Genomic DNA, 15719 nt, shown 5'->3' with positions numbered 1-15719 from the left:
ACAGTTTCACATTAAGCCACCTCCAGCCTGTGTAGGGCTGCCTTGTGTCGTGGGTCAATCCCCTGGCCAGTCTTATCAGTTGCAACTAAGGAGCATGGTTGGTCACTCAACATAGACGGCACAAGCCATGGCAACTTATACAGAAAATAATGAGGCTACTTTCAGCAAAAGGCAGCTGTGGGTAAGGTTATATTCCAACCAAACTGTGTCTATTGATGGCAGTGCTATGCTAGTTATCACGGTATCTTTAACCTCTCTTCTGTATATCTGACTAATCACCAACACTTGTCGAGACTTCTCTAAAATGTCTGTCAGATTCTTCCATTCCCCTCCTCTTACCCAGATAGGCCTGTGTTGCTCAGAGCCCTCTTCAAGGTACGACTTGCTGCCCCACTGCAGAGTGTGATTGTCCAGCCTCCAGCTGTCTGCTCCTTCAAAGTCAGCTTTCCAAGTCAAGGTCACAGGCTAAGGTGGTTCCCTAGCCAATGACTGAACGAATGGTGGTGGAAAGGCTTAGCCACTTTCCACCCACCCAAGGCTCCTCTACGGGCAATCCGGCAGAGCTCCTCATGGGCCTAGCAGACTGGCAGGTCAGATCACCTTCTGACTGCTCTGCCTGCCCAGTTCTGCTTCTTCCCCTTTTCTTTTATAGATCTTAACCACCCAATAAACGTTTTGTGCTCCCAGCTCCTTCACGGCATCTACTTCCTGGGGAACCTAACTGCAAACATTGCTCCATCCTCCTAACCCTGAGGGAACATTGGACTCCACTGCAAGATGTTTGTGTAGTTTGAAAACGTCTCCCAAGATCCTGTTCCCATCTCAGTGATCCTGACATTTCCCGTGGGGATCAGTGTAAAGTACCACGGCTTTTTCCTAAAGAGGAGAGGCGTGAAGGAAACACCAGTGGTGTGCTCAAAACATGAACAACTACCATGTGGAAAAAATGAAAAAAATGAAAACAAATCAACAGGTTTGCTTCAGTGTTGGAATTTTTTTTCTTTTCCCTTTTTTTTTTTTTAAACAATTAGTAGCATTGAGCAATAGAATTAGTTGCTGCCTAAGTTAGGAAACTCCTGTCATGGAGCTATTCAAAATGCTAGATTCACTGAATGAGTGATTGGGCCAAATGAGTTCTAAAGACCGGGTTCTATGATTCTAACACAAATTCAACATTCTTTGCAGCAGTGGCACGAAGAACTGTCTTTGACTGTAATAGTTGACTATCTACTTAGCAGGACACTGTCTTAAGCAGATGTTACTTAAAGTTATTCCAATATATCTGTTTACAATACTATCCATTCTATACCAAATCTGTGTACTCTCCCAATAGGTGAAGTCTTAAAAGCATACATAAAAGGATTGACCTACAAGCACACACACACACACACACACACACAACTTAGAAGCAGGGAGCTCTTGTTCCTGTAATTTCCTCTCCCTATCACAGGTTTGGAATTCTTTGATCTTCAGGTCATGGAAAATGAATTATCTATTTCCTTGAGCTTTTGCCCAGGTAGAAGCCAGACTAAAATGGAAAAAGGAAACCATTAAGAGGTTGTGTTGCAAGGAATTTTAATTTTGGAAACAGTAATCAGAATTATAGTTTGAAAATTAAAATTTTAAAGAGCTCGAAGGTGAGAAAAACTTATAAGGATAATACTCAAATTTGTTCATTACTTCTCAGTATGATAATAAAAATCAGAGTTACATTAACAAATAAACCAATATTAGTTTTCTGTACTAATCCTTGGGAACCTTTTGCTATTTTTTAATACAATGGAATAACTATTTGGAGTAAGTCAGCTTCTAGATCTTAGATCCTGTAGGGGAGAAAACCCCAATATGCTCAACAAGTCACATCGTGCTCAAGTGTGACATTCCAATAATTTAAATGAATAATATCTGCAATGATATCTGCAAACAAAACTGAAGGTAGGTTTAAGGCAAGGTGAGTTTTAGATAAGGTAAATCTCAGAACACAAAAAATATATAGCTGGGAGGCAGGAGACAATAGCAGTCAGACACCAGTATCAGACTCTGACTTTGGTTTGAGTTCAATCTCTGCCTCTTCCTAACTGAAGAATCTTCAGCAAGTTACTTCACCCTTGTATGTCTGTTTTCTGTAAAATAAGAATAAGGAAATCTACTGCATATTAATTTTGTGAGAATTCATATGTAAAGCACTTAGCACACAGCTTGGCATACAGTGTCTAATTAATGAAAACAATCTATAACAAAGTCCTTAAAATAAAAACCTGATCACAATTATCACTTCTAATTTTTTTTTGGTATCATTAATGTACAATTACATGAGCAACATTATGGTTACTAGATTCCCCCCATCACCAAGTCCCCACCACATACCCCATTATAGTCACTGTCCATCAGTATAGTAAGATGCTATAAAATCACTACTTGTCTTCCCTGTGTTGTACTGCCTTCCCTGTGCCACCCCCCCCACATTATGTCTGCTAATCGTAATTCCCCTTTTTCCCCCTTCTCCCTCCCTTCCCACCCATCCTCCCCAGTCCTTTTCCCTTTGGTAACTGTTAGTCCATTCTTGGGTTCTGTGAGTCTGCTGCTGTTTTGTTTCTTCAGTTTTTTCTTTGTTCTTATTCTCCACAGATGAGTGAAATCATTTGATACTTGTCTTTTTCTCCCTGGCTTATTTCACTGAGCATAATACCCTCTAGCTCCATCCATGTTGTTGCAAATGGTAGGATTTGTTTTCTTCTATGGCTGAATAATATTCCATTGTGTATATGTACCACATCTTCTTTATCCATTCATCTACTGATGGACACTTAGGTTGCTTCTATTTCTTGGCTATTGTAAATATATCACTTCTAATTTTTAAGTAACTAGCTTAAGTTGTAGACTAGAACAGGCTGAAATATGAGAATAATAGTTATTTTGATAACTATTATAAAATAGCCGTATGAATTATATAAATTATAAATTAATTATATATTAATAGATAATATTTATTGAATTTTTAAATTGTAATGAATGGATTATATTAATATAAATATTATTTATTGAACTCTTCTATAAGACAAACATAGTGGCAGATACTTCATTTACATATCACTAATATTCACATTATATCTGGTATTTTTATCTCTATTTTACAGATGAAGAAACTAAAGATCAGAGGGTCAGAGAGGTTGCAAGTGACTCTATAACTCAGTCTCTTCACTATACCATACTGCCTCTAAGAGTTGTGATGCAATCAAATTAATCTGTAAATTAAATATATTTTAAACAATGTAGTCAATTGTTGATTTCATAACATTCCTGTCAGATGTCATGCAACTTTTGTTGGAATATTTCCAGTGATGGGAAGTGTATTCTCTTTGAAGCAACACATTTCACTGCCAAAGAGCTTGATGGCTACAGAATTCTCCTTTCTTTTAGTAAAATGTGCTTTAATGGTTGATTTACAGCAGTGAAAGTAGAGGAATTGCCCTCTATTTCAGTATGTATTAGAGTCTTCCCTGGACCCTGGTCGCAAATCTGCTACTCGTCTTCAATCTTCATGAATAAAAGGAAAAGTGAGGTAGAAGAGTCCACAGCCCTCCAGGACCCTCTCTAGAACTGCTACCCTCCTGGATTTGTGGCACTTACTACCACAAACATAGCAGTCAAGTATAACGACCAAAATATCATGTTCACTTTAATTCACTGAAGTATGAGCAGTAAGCACTATGTTTCTTAGTTATTCCTTTGTATACCCTCCTTTAAACAATGTAGTGCTACACATGGAAATCCAAATATATACACCAGATACATTAGAAAAGTTGTTCTCATTTTTTTGTTTGCTTAAACTACTTTTGTTTCTTAAAGACCTAAGATCCTTTGAAGCTGGGAAGAACCACTTCAGGATCCCAGGGGGGGAAAGCTCCCCCAAAATACTTATTTGGTGTTTCTGAAACTCACAACCAAGAAAAAAAAAAACAAAAAAACTCCAACAATTAAAAATGAGGAAGAGATACAAAAATATACAAATGGCAAATAATCACATGAAAAAATGCTCAACATCATTAGTCATTAGGGAAATGCATTTTAAAACCACAATGAGATAGCACCACATACCCACTAGTGTTGCTATAATCAAAGACACTAACAATACTAAGTGTTGCAAAGGATGTAGAACAACTGGGAGAGAAAGCTTTGGCAGTTTCTTATAAGATTAAATATACACTTACCATGCAAAATCTCAGTCTCACTCTTAGATACTTAGCCAAGAGAAACACAAGTGTATGTCCACACAAAAGCTGGTATTTAAGTGTTCACAGCAGCTTTCTTCATTATAGCCACAAGTAAAAAATCCCACCAAATATCTGATGACAGGTGAATGGATAAAGATACAGTGGTATATCCATACAATGGAATGTTATTCAGTAATAGAAAGGAATGAAATAAATAGACCCACACAAATACACCCAACTGATTTTTTGGTAAAGGTGCAAAAGCAGTTCAATGGAGAAATGATGGCCTTTCCAAAAAATGGTGCTAGAGCAATTGGACATCTATAGGCAAAAAAAAAATGAACCTCAACCTAGAATCATAGGATCCATGACAGGTATACAGAATATATAACAATTTTAGGGCTATTTATACCAAAAAGAACTAAATGACAAAACCCCAAATTAGCAGGGCCTTCATTATATACATTTCTCCTTACGGACAACCACCACCATGCAAGTTAGGGTTAAGCACATCAGTTCCCAGAAGTTACAAGAGCCCCAAGCTCCTTCTGCATTGCTGCTCCACTTTCTTTGGTGTTCTAACTTGGTCCACATTGGCTGTCCACATTCTCACTATGCCTATATTTTGGCCAGTAGGAAGGGGAAGGGGCAAAAAAGCAGTGGGCATTCTTTCTTTCCCTTTGTGGACACTTCTCAGAAGTCTTACATGAACACCTCATATCCCTTGGCCATTACTTATTTATAAGTCCCACCCAGCTGGGTGGGCAATGAGAAATGTGGTCTTCATTCCAGGTAACATTATGTTTAATTGAATATCAAAAATTCTATTAATATTACTAAGAAGAAAGGAGAAGGTATATTGGAGAAGACTGCAGACTCTTCCACAGGCCACATGTATGTTTTCTTCTTCAGAGATTCTCAAGCCTCTATCTTTCTGAAAAGTCTGAGCAAGAAATATGACTTTTCTGTAAAAATCTAAAACACCCAACACTCGTTAACTGATTTATCATTCATTCAATAAACATAAATACTTTCAAGAGCTGTGCTAGGTTCTAAACTGTTAAGATAAAAATACACTGTTAAGGGGAAAAAAATCCCTCATTATTAGTAGCAATTAAAAAACATTATTATTAATCTGTAGTTTTTAAAGTATATCTGCTTTTTTAAAAAGATCTATAAAACTGATCTAAGCAACAGGGATTAAATATTGACATTTAAAAATATTAGATTTTGTTATTTGTTTTTTTATTTGGATATATTTTTAGAAATACACTTGAAGTTGATACTTTGATTTTAATAGCCCTTTTATCATTTGTGTATTAAGTTTGTCCCCTGAATCAAGTAAATATTTCAAAAATGATAATATCCCATTTATTTTCAGTAGTTATTCATAACTGGATTATCCAGGTCTGTTTTTCTTCTCCTGTTACTCCCTATCTCGTTTCATCACTAACTAAATCTATATCAGGGTCCTTTGCAGAGAAATGAACATAAAGAAAACTTACTCAGTTTTTCTAAATAAATACTGAGGATGTGTTTATCAGTGAATTTCATTTACTTATGTTATTTATTATTCATATTTAGCAGTAGTCAACGTAGGGTGAGGGCCTCCGGGAAAAACTAGGCAGGATATTTACAGTCAGAGCAATGTAACAATGTGCTAAGAAGTCTCTATCAAAACTCTGTGTTAGCATTATGCAAAGTCAAGGTCACACTAATTCTCTAGGGTAAAGATACCAGACTAGGAATATAGACATCTTCATTGAGATCAGTTAAAGCTCAAAAGGCCAGGAGCAACTTGGCCTGGAATGTTTGAGTCTTCTGCAAATAAAGAAGGGTATCTGGCATAACCCGGGACTTCACCGTAAACAGCCCTAGCAAACAGACAACAACTCAGCCCACCTTGGGGGCAGGGCAGGTGGTACAACTTTGCACCCCTAGCCCTTAGCCACATTCCTGAAAATCCTTAGTGGACTATAAATCCCCTAGACAACACACCATCACGGGCTCTCTTGTTGCCTCCTGGCATGAACCAGGAGCTCCGTCCTCTCACTGTCCTCTCACTGTATTTCTCAATAAAAGCCTCTCCCTCGCTCTTCTACCTTGGGTATTTGCTAAGTTCATTCTTTGACTCGTAAACAAGAACCCCGGCATCATTAGTTATCTCCAATAGTTCTCTTTTTTAAAAAAATCAATTTATTTGTTATTTTTCCATTCAACCAAACTTTACCAGTTACCTACAAAGAAGTGGGTAACATATTTCTTTCCCACCAAATGTGATTCTACTGTGGTCCAGAAGTGTTTGTTTCCATTTTTCCTCTCAGCACCTGTTACATCTGGTATTTAAATAGCTATTCAAAAAACATCTGTTCAAGAATAAATAAAGAATAAATGTGGTCTTTCCAGAACTCAGATCCACTGGTATTGTTCTGCTTTCCTAAAGATAATGAAAACCATCCATAGTGATGTTGAATGTTTCACTGACATTCCAGAATTCCCTGGTCCTGATAATATTTATTTGCCTTTCTAGAAAGGCCGAGATGTCTCAGCAAAGGAGAATAGTGGGATATGATATTCAAAGCCTCATCATAGAATGTGCTCTCCATTCTGTGATTTCATGCAGAAGACATTATGGTGTTTTCTCTGAATTTAGTGTTCCCTTTATTCTCAGTCAAGTCCAAAACCCATTTCTACCTGACTTCTCTCAACTTACTCTGATAAAATAATCAAACCTTTCTTTGTCAGCAGCTCAAGGTTAATTGTTCTTTCTAAAGCTTGACTTCTGTACTCTTTCTAATCCCTTCCCTCTCATATCTACAGATGCTGCCTAGCTGACATATTTTAACTTATTTATGCTTTTTGCATGCATAAACTATTGCTAGCTTTCACTGCTGTTCTAGGAAAGTCACAAAAGGAAGGTGACCTCATCTTATAAACTGCTTAAATACATCTTTTTACAAATGGTGGGTTAGAGAAAGAATTCGACACATGTATCCTTTCTTTCTACTGGTCACTTACTGATTAAATGGTATCTACAGTGTTACTTATTCATTTTTTAGTTGTTCAAGCCTGAAGCCTTCTATTATTAGCCCCACTGAAAAATCAATGTTTAACAAATAAGTGAGGCATTAACTATGAAAGCTAATCATGTCAAAAACACACATCTGACTTAGCCAGAATAACCACGTCATATCCTATTGTGTGGGTTTGGTTTGAATATCCTATTAAGTTGCTGAAATATTGAAATATTTCAGGGATTCCTGAGGATTTCATGGCTAAGAAAGTGTGTGAATGCCTCCTAAAAACAACTTAAGGTTGAGAGCAATTGCCCCAGAGGAAGGACCAGGGAAACTAGAATACAGAAATTCTGTCTGTAGGTCCAGGAAAAATTTTATATCAAGTCCCGGGAAAACTGCCAGAAATCCACATTGCCCTTGATTCCTTTTCCAGATGCCTATTTTGCTAGAGGGGGGACATTTTTCTTTTAATGTCTTCTTATATATATATACATTCTTACTGTATTTTAAACCTTTAATGAATTCCAAATGTTCCCTTTTGCTTATTCTTGGGTATTCAGAACTGAAATACAAGCCAGAAAGGAACAAATTCTTCTTCTGACCTTTCCACTCCCTGATTGCTGCTGATCACTTTCAAATTGTAATTAGACACTTCTGAAACTGTGAGCTCCAGGCTGCCTTTACCTTCCTCAAGCCATTGTCATGTGGTGGCTCGCTACACTGGATGATAGGACAAGATATTACCTGCACTTTTCTCATTTTTCTTTGTACATATGAGTATCTGTCATATGAAATGATTGCCTGATTCTGGTGTTGTAAAACTGTGCCTTCAATTCTGCACCACTAATCTCAATAACTTCCAAAAGTTCTTCTAATGCTTACCACCAAAATAAAGTCTTTACCTTTACTTACTAAATATAAAAATATAATACATTTAAAAATACCAAGAGAATGAGAAGACAAGGCAGACTCAGAGAAAATATTTGCAAAAGATACATCTGATAAAGGACTGTTATCCAAAACTACACAAACAACTCTTAAAACTCAAAAATGAGAAACAAATAACTGAATTAAAAAGTAGACCAAAGATTTTAACAGATACCTTACCAAGAAAGTTATGCAGATGGCAACTAAGCATATAAAAAGATGTCCACATCATATGTCATCAGGGAAATGCAAAAATCAAACAAAGAGATACCACTATACACCTATTACAATGACCAAAATCCAGAGCGCTGACAATACCAAATGTTGGTGAGGATGTAGAGAAACAGGAACTCTCTTTTTTTGTTGGTGGGAATGCAAAATGGTACAGACACTGTGGAAGACAGTTTGGCAATTTCTTACAAAACAAACATAGTTTTACCACACAACAATGGCATTCCCTACTATTTTCCCCAAGGAGATGAAAATTTATGTCCACACAAAAATCTAAACATGGATGTGTATAGCGGCATTATTCATAACTGCCAAAGCCTGGAAGCAACCAAGATGTTCTTCTGTAGGTAAATAGATAAATAAACTGAGGTACATTCAGACAATGGAATATTATTCAACACTAAAAAGAAATGAAAGCCATGGAGAAAAGCCATGAAAAACTGTCGCGACCCTTCAAGGACCGAAGCAACACGCCCAAGGTCTTGATTCTTCTCTAGGCTTTATTGTCTAATCTCTCACTGTGGTTACAGCAGTTGTCGGGAAGCTCTCCTCCCTCCCGGCGGGCTCCCTTATATTCAGTCACCCAACCAATCTGGGACAGTATCATGCGTGACCTTTAAGCGGATAGGTGTCACGCGCCACTCTAAGGGGCAGCACGAGCTGTGCACGGGTACGGAAGTCTGCTGGGCCAATCCCCAACAGGGAAGAGGGGAAAGGGTGGTGAGCAGGAAATGGGCGCCATCTTCTCCAGCTGGTGACGAGGCTAAAATACCAGGTCTTAGAACTACCACTGGGCAAGGGAGCTGCGGTGGATCAGCCCCGGAACCGAGCCCTGGCCAGGGGCCCGGCCCTCACATCACCCCCTTCTTTGTTTGATATAATGCGTGGCCTTTGGATCATGCCTGTCTTAGGTTGCCCAGAGTCTGCAGCATTCTTACCCGTCCTCAGGCGGCAGACAGCTCTGGTCTGTGCCCTGTCTTAGGTTGATATGCGCAGCTCCAGATCTTACCCGTCTCTGGCTACTGATCCATCATCTGAAGCCATATATTTGGGGAGACGCCTTCTTCCAGGGCAGCCATCGCTTGCAACAGCACTCGTCTATCCTGTAATTGCTGCCGCCACACAGAGCAAATTGCCCTGCCAAGAAGCAGCAGTCCAGCGATCACAATCACACCCATAACAAACTATGGAGGAAACTTTTTTTTAAAATTTTTTATAAAGGTATGATTGATATACACTCTTATGAAGGTTTCACATGAAAAAACAATGTGGTTACTACATTTACCCATATCATCAAGTCCCCATCCATACCCCAATGCAGTCACTGTCCATCAGTGCAGCAAGTTGCCAGAGATCCACTATGTCCCTTCTCTGTGATAACTGTTCTCCCTGTGATCCCCCACACCATGTGTACTAAACATAATACCCCTCAGTCCCCTTCTCCCTCCCTCCACACCCACCCTCCCACACCCCTCCCCTTTGGTAACCACTGGTTCATTCTTAAAGTCTCTTAGTCTGCTGCCATTTTGTTCCTTCAGTTTTGCTTCATTGTTATACTCCACAAATGAGGGAGATCATTTGGCATTTGTCTTTCTCCGCCTGGCTTATTGCATTGAGCATAATGTCCTCCAGCTCCATCTATGTTGTTGCAAATAGTAGGATTTGTTTCTTTCTTATGGCTGAATAGTATTCCATTATATATATGTACCACATCTTCTTTATCCATTCATCTACAGATGGACACTTAGGTTGTTTCCATATCTTGGCTATTATAAAAAGTGCTGTGATAAACATAGGGGTGCATATGTCTTTTTGAATCTGAGAAGTTGTATTCTTTGGATATATTCCAAGGAGTGGGATTCCAGGGTCAAATGGTAATTTTATTTTTAGTTTTTTGAGGAACCTCCTATGGAGGAAACTTAAATGCATATTACTAAGTGAAAGAAGCCAATGTGAAATGTGAAAGGCTACATACTGTATGATTCCAACTATATGTCATTCTGGAAAAGGCAAAACTATGGAGACAGTAGACAGATCAGTGGTCACCACAGGTTAAAGAGCACCAATGAGTAAGTAGAGCAGAGGTTTTTAGGGCAATAAAACTACTCAATATGATACTGTAATAGTGGATATGTGTCATTATATATTTGTCCAAACCATAGAATGTACAACTCCAAGAGTGAGCCCTAATGTAAACTTTGAGCTTTGGGTAATAATGATTTGTGAATGTATTTTAACAAAATATATCATTCAATTTTAACAAATCAATTTTAACAAGTATACCACTATGGTGGGAGATGTTACTAATAGGGAAGGTTATACATGAGTAGAGAGGCAGGGATTTTATGGAAATCTCTGTACCTCTCAATTTTTCTGTAAACCTAAAACTGCTGTAAAAACAATTCCTAATATATATATATTTATATATTATATACACATTATATTTATACACATTAAAAAACAAAATTCAACTGAGTTATTTTAAAGATTTTATTGGCTTTATTCAACAATTCATGAATCAGGCAGCATCCCACTTAGCAGATGGAAAGAAGCTCCAAAGAGCTGTGCAAAGTGAAAGACTTTTTTATAGGCAGAAGAGGGTGGGACAAGGAAGTTACTAGCAAAGGGTAGATTGTTTCAGGCAAGGTCCTCTTCTTCTGGGGGATGGCAGTAGTCTATCAGGCAGCTACCTCACTGGTTCTGACAAGGAAATTCCAGATTCCAGACTAACTGGTAAAGATTCTATTCCTGTGAGAGGCTGAAACTGAGATTAGGTTAAACATTAAGTCTTAATTTGATGATGTGAGCTTAGCACAAGTGATTCCATTTTGAGCCTGTTGTCTCTTTTTTAAATATATCTATGTTAATTATATATGTTTATATACATCATGACTGGAGACAAACACAATATGTATAAAATATAACACTACATATATATATATATAGTTAAATATGTGTGTCTGTATATATATACATATATAGTATATAAAATAAAATTGTCTGTAGATTTAAGGGTTAAGATGTTAAAATGGTGCCAAGCTAAAATTCTTGCTACAACCTTCTTCCCATTAAAATATCATGAAAGAGTTTTTGAAAAATAAGAGTTAACCATTTGCAGGAGGAATTTCCACTGGCTACAGTGCAGAAGAGGCTAAACCAAGAAACTTTATCATATGTAGTTTTTCCTCTGTAAAAGAAGAGCAAAGTTGGTAGGAAGAAGTTAAGCCTTCAAATTGTTATTCAATCCAAATCTGCAAATCCCAGGAGAAGGCACATCAGAATACAGAGCCAGGGCAGTGGGGGTGGCTGGTAACAAAATGTGACAGACCCCTGGAATAAGCAGCTGCAGATTAAGCAACATGTGGAAGCACACTGACAATTCTTGGTATTCAAGTTCGTAGTTTTCCCATTTATCACAGCTGATTAAAGAAGACCACAGGTAGCCTCTGTTTCTTGACAACATAAATTCTCTTTAATGGTTGACAATGGACAATAGGTCAGGGGAAGATCTTGTCATGGCAAATGCTCAACAGGTGATAAATGTGAATGTCTGCTGGATTCCAGAATTTAGCCAAGGAAGCATTTAGCCCAGTTTTGCATACAACTTTAGACTTAACCAGTTTTTCTCACGATGGTAGAGAAGCAGAGGAAATACATCTGTTGGCTGCCCAAGTCTGGGACTGGAAGGAACATCACTCATTGACGTGTAATAGGAAAACAATCACCGCCACAACATAAGATCTATCGAAAATTCTATAGTACAGGAAATAGAGCCCTATCTGAAGACTCCAAGGAAGAGCATATATCAAAAGATGATTTACTATTGGAAAAGAAAACTTTAAAAAATGGCCAGTTTTGTCCTTAATTGGATGTGAGGAGATACCATGTCTATTAAACAGTGACCTGTAAGTTAAGAATGCAGGGAAACTAAAACTTTCACTGTGGAATTAAAAATGCCATTGGAGGCAAAAAAAGCAATATTGATTCTACTTATCAGCAGTAATTTATAGGATGAACACAAATTTTTTCAGGCAAATCTCCTCATCTCTCCATGAATGGTGCTCACAGCTCAGGTTTTCCAAAATACAACTTGCTCACCTTTATTAGCGCTCATCTCACAGTGCTTCACTGTTATTACATTTGGTGTCTGTCTCTATCCCTAGACTGTGAGCTCCTTTGGAGAGGGACCATGATCTATACTCATGTTTATTCCTAGCAGCATAGTCTCTGACCAGTGGGCCCTCATTACTGGATGAGTGTATGAAATGAGAGCTCACAGTTAGCTTGGCTTTCTTGTTGGTTTATTTTTATTTTTTAAACTAGCATGCAAAAAACCCAGTCTGTGACCAAGTATCATAGAACATAGGATTAGAATCTGGAAGGTACGGATAGATGTATGGGCTGATCTTTTTTTTTTTTTTTAGGAAAGCAAGACTAAAGTAGTAAAGGAATGAGAAGGGCATCAAGTAAATAGTAAATTTAAAAAGGTAAGTAGTGAGACTGTCATATTGATTTAGAATTAAGTGAAGAAATGTAACTTTTCAAAGTCATTCTAGAAGTCAACAGAGTAGTTGAGAATACTAAAGCTGCTTTTATCACAAGATCAGGTTCCCTTTTCTTTTTCTCTCACTTCTTTTTCCTTCCCTTATTTTCTTTCCCATTTTCTTCTTGAAAAAAAAAATGCTTACTACTTTGGACTTGCCAATTACATCTATATACATTACAATGCTATCATAAGAGATAACCCCTAAATGTCAGTGGCTTAAAAATTGAAGTTATCCTTCAATAAAGTCCAAAATGATCGGGGACAGTGTTTATAGGCCTCAGGGCCGACTCCTTTCATTTCATGGTCCCACTCTCCTATAAAGCCTTGGAATCCTCTCCATTCAGCTGTAAGAGAGAGGTCCATTCAGCGACCAAACAGAGGTTCAAACAAGGAGGTGTTTATGAACTAGGGCCACAAGTCCAGCACATTACTTTGAGCTAGTTAGTACTCAGTCACATGGCTGCACCTAATTACAAGGGCCACTATGGCCATCTATCCAGCTGTGGCTCTGAAAGATAAAAATGGGTCTGGTATAAAAATGGAGAGGTTATTCCAACAATGGATAAGCATGATCTAAAGCATTATGTGTAGCTCCATTTTATCTTTATAACCCTTTGAACAGTAGATACAGTAGATATATAAACTTACAAATGAATAATAATAGCTAATATTACTTTTGCACAAAGGATGGTGCTAAGCATTTTATATATAATTATGTATTATTTGTATCTTAAAATTATATCTTTTAATATCTATGTATCTTATAATTATTTCTATCTTATATATCTTAACTTCATTTAATCCTCAACACCACTTGAGCTATTTTTATTACCAGTATTTTACTGATGTGGAAATCAAGGCACAGATTAGGCAACTAGACTGAGGCAACAAAGTCAAGCAATAAAGAAAATAAAACAAACAGTTCAGGCTATGAGTGAAAGTCTACCAGTAATTTTCCCAGAGTTCAAGTTCATATGTCCTATTTATTCTTTGTTTTGCTATTATCCTTGCTATATATTATTCCTATTCCTCAACATACTTATCATTTGGGGCTTTCATGACATTCTATATTCTTGCTCCCCTGCTACTCATTACAACTTTATTCCATGAACATGTTGATTTGAATATGTAAAACCTAATAGCTCTTATTGTTTCACATACAAAGAATGCCTTGCTATTTAAAGTGTAAGACAAAAAATGAAGTTAGTGGTTTCCTAAACTAAATCCAGTATTTACTTATGCAGAGAAATCCCTAAACTTCCTCTAAAACAAAAGGCATATATTCTACATAGTCATATATTTGAGATATAAAGAAACATCAATTTCCATTTTAAGTAAGACTTAACTTCATATCTGTCAAATTCTGGTGCCTCGCACAAAGCTGGAGACAACTTAAAAAAAAAACACTTGAAATATTAGTCATTTCAAGTGAGTCACTCCCTAAAATAATTCACTTGGGAGTCAAAGAAAGGTGGCTTTAATATCTCAGAAATAAAACCCTGACCAATTTGTTCATCCATTCAGCCTACTACGAATCTGTTCTGAGCCAGAAACTTTGGGGACAGTAAACACTGAAATTGAACTGGTCAGAGGAAAACTGTACCTGGTTTATACTGTACTACCTAAACACTAGCTGGAACTTCAGGCACAGACATCATACAAGACAAACTCCAAGAGTGAGGAAACATTCTGTGTGTTTGTTACTGATAAATCCAATTTTCAGCAGAACTTGAGGCTGACCTCTTCTGTGAGGGTCCTTTGTCAACTGTGCCTAAAGCGGGCTCCTATTAGGTGCTCAATAAAGATATGTTGGCAAAAAAATCGGTGAGGTCAAGACGTTTACACAGGGCAGTGGGAAGAGTTCTGAGTTCTCCCACTGACTGTAACTCTAGATGACTTTGCAACTGGTTTTACAGGCCATCCAAGCACTCATCTTTCCTTAGCTCTAACACATTCAAAGGCAGTGGGGGTGAGCATTTTACACTGTGAATGTATCTCTTTGAACTTCCTTACGTTGACTGGGCGTAGGTTGGCACGTCTGTGCGGCACTTGCAACTTCCGCCCTTCTCCTTCACCCTCTTCCCGGCGCCTGGTCCCTGCTCCTCGCCCTGCTTGCGGCCCACTCTCACCGCCAGCTGGGTCAGCCGGCGCCCTGGGAACTACCGGGTTCCTCAAACCTTGCTTCCAGAAAAAACAGGTAATCTTTATGTTTTAAAACACTGCAACGTGAGGTCTTCAAGTGAAAGCTTTATTTGGATAGAAAAATGTAACCTACGAGAAGCCAGTCAGCGTCAGATCTCTCTTCTTTGCCTCGCTTCATGTTAAGGCCCCACGATCACCTCAAACCCTCCATTTATGAAAGTAATCTTTTCCCTTGGGAGTTGCAAGCTTTCAGAAAGCTGCGACGTCTGCTTCCAGGCCTCATTCCCACCAGCTCCGCCTCTCCTGACCCACCTCACCCCGACTTCGCGCCCACCCTTTGTCTCCTGTCAGCTGTCATTGCGCGCAGATTCCGAGCTTCCGATTGGAACACCTTCCTGTCGCTCAGTCCACACTGGGGCCGGCCGCCTCACTAGTCCTAGCCTTAAAAGGTCTAAGGACGCTTCCAAGTCTGCAGGTAAAGCCGCGGAGGCAGCGGCGTAAGGGAGGAGCTGCGAGCCCAGGTCGGCCCCGCAGTGCGAAGGAGAGCGCGCCGCCCCGCCCCTCCCTCACTGCCTGGTCACGCCCTTCCCCTCTACCCCCAAGCCCTGTTCACAATGCCCGAGCGGCCGAGCCGCTCTCGTA

The sequence above is a fragment of the Manis javanica genome, chromosome 2, assembly GCF_040802235.1.
Source record: "Manis javanica isolate MJ-LG chromosome 2, MJ_LKY, whole genome shotgun sequence".
Lineage (NCBI taxonomy): Eukaryota > Metazoa > Chordata > Mammalia > Pholidota > Manidae > Manis > Manis javanica.
This window is presented reverse-complemented; position numbering follows the sequence as displayed.